Raw genomic sequence first — 2,640 nt, forward strand, 5'->3', positions numbered from 1 at the left:
GGTCAACCCCCTGAACTCCAGAGCACGAGAGGAGGGGAGGGAACCCACTGCAGGCAGCGATAAAGTTAGTGAGACATGAGCAGGCAGCTCAGAAACACTCAGAGGAAAACAGATCAGCTTGTCTACACTGACAAAAGCCCTGATGCACGAGCTCTCATGCAGCGTGTCTTAACATTTGATTCCTGTGTTGGCATGGTGCAGAATGTGGTGTCCAACATGTGTCACGAGTTAGACGCTCTGTGTGTGTGTTACATGTACCTGTACAGAAGTGAGAAAAGCCCCATTTGAGTCACATCTATTTCTCTGCTTGGATCTCTTGCAGTGAAGAAAATCTCACGAGGCTCCTCATCCACGTGTATTTAGGATATTTGAAGTGCAACCATAATGAATCAGACTGCCTGACACAGCCTGTGTGACTTTGTTGCTCGTTTGTAGTTCAACTTACTCCAGTTCCTCTGACCTCTCCATCTTCATGTTGAGTTTATCTTCGTGGAGTTCCTTCCTGTCACTTCCTTTCTCATGTCATCTGTCTTGTTTCCCGGTCTGCTCTTGTCTGTTTTTTCCTTTTTCTCCAGTATCTTCTTGTTTTCCTAGTTTTGTACCTTTCGTGAATCCGTTTTTTAAAATAAAGCTCGCTTTTTGTTGTGCACTCTACAACCCAAATCGACTCTCACAAGCACTCGGGCATGGATGTGAGTTAGTATATATCAGTTGCATTTACCTTTTTTCTTTTTTACTCAGAAGCATTATTTTAAAGCTCTAGTTACTAGAATACTAATATCTGATGGTTTATTATTATAGATAAAGCTATCAAGGATTATATAATGTTATGGGCTGGGTCTGTCACCCAGCATTTTGAGTTCATGATATATTGTGTATTTCTTTTGTTAGTATGGGGAAATGTGAGGTTCTTGTTTTGTATTATTAGTTAGAACTTGAGGCTTCATGTTTTGTCATTTATCGTTTGGGTTAAGCTCATCTAGCTCCTGTAAAACCCCCGAGTGGCTCAGCCTTAGTTTTGTTATTGATCCCCGCATTTCCCCTTTTCCCTGGGCTTTGGTCTCACCTGCCATTTGTTTCATGTCTCATGTGTGAAGCCCATGTTGTTTGGTCTGTCTCATCATGTTTCCTGTGTTATGTTGTAAGAGTCCAGTATGTTCTTTGTTCATTGTATTTAGGTTCCCTTCCCTTGCCTTGTTATTAGGTTCATGTGTGTCAGTGGTGTTCCCGTGTGTTAATGTTCCCATTGTTGTTTATTGTGTCATGTTTCTGTCTTGTCATGTTTTTCTGTTTATTTTGAAAGTCCAGTTTTCATGTCATTGTTTGAGTTTACATTTCCTGTGCATCGTTATGTTCATCCTTGTCAGCTGTTTCCTCGTGTGTCTCGACTTCCCTGATCACCTCATGTGTGTATTTAAGTCCTCTGTTTTCTATGTTTGGTTGTCAGGTCATCTGTTTGCATCCCCATAGTGTTTTGTCATAGTTTACTCAGTGTTCATAGTTTGTCGTAGTATTTTCACTGAGTTTCTTAGTCCTTTAGTTTTCCGAGTGTTCACAGTTTTCTTAGCTTCATGCTTTTTCATGTGCCAACATCCAAATAAAGGATCGTCTTCTGTTCAGCCAGCAACTCCGCCTTTCAGTGTCTGCTTCTGGGTCCTGTAAACTAAACTTATCGGCGCACCCCGCCGTGACATATAAGTCATTAAAACCATCTAGAGAAGCCACATTCAGGTGATATGCATGTATATGGTTCTGCATGAGTACTCTTACTTTTGCTAAAAGCTAAAACGTTTGCCCTACTTAAATATGGAAAATCCCACCCACTCCCTCCTCCTCCTCCTCAATCAAAATATGAGATGGGTGGAAATAAGCAAGAAGCTCCACCTTTAAGCTGACAATATGAAACTAAATACAATAAGTGAAAAAACAACTCTGCACTTTACTACACATTTCAGTCAGGCCTCTGGCAGCACAGCCGCTGTGGTCTGCTGACCATCATCACCTGACACACACTTATTCTCTGAGAGGATTAATTGTTATTAGTTATTGCATAACTGTACTAATGAAATAGTGGAATATTTCTCTTCACATGTTAACAGAATCTCAGCCAGCATAAATCCGCAGGACGTCGGCTGTAATGGGACTGCAAAGGGCCTGGACTGGATTGGCTTAAACCAGGGGAAGAACAAAACTTTATCAAATGCACATCTGAAAACGCCAAGACCTTCTTTAGCGTTGCCTCAGAGTGTGGGGGGGTGAGAGCTGGGCGTATCAGTTCAGTCGCTTGCACATACGTCCTTGTTTGATTCGATATCACAGCTGCAGACACTTCTGGGCAGATAATGGGCATTCCTGACCGATGACCGATAGCCTCAGTCTATTTGACTGAAGCAGGGGCTAAAATTGCTACAGCGGTTTTAAAGCAGAAACATAAGTGTAAGCGATGTGGCACTGAAAGAACACTGTAACAATAAGGTTTTAAAGTGTTCACACTTGAGTTACATAATGCTTTGTGTTTCAGAGCACTTCCAGAGTAATTTTGTTTGTTCCCGTTTAGTTTCTGCTTAAAAATGTTTCCTTACACTTGATTTTTTTCTCCTTTCTACTTAAAATGACAGCTCTGGTGTTAGATTATTATTA

The sequence above is a fragment of the Pundamilia nyererei genome, unplaced genomic scaffold (genome assembly GCF_000239375.1).
Source record: "Pundamilia nyererei isolate P.nyererei 1_Seehausen unplaced genomic scaffold, PunNye1.0 scaffold00017, whole genome shotgun sequence".
Lineage (NCBI taxonomy): Eukaryota > Metazoa > Chordata > Actinopteri > Cichliformes > Cichlidae > Pundamilia > Pundamilia nyererei.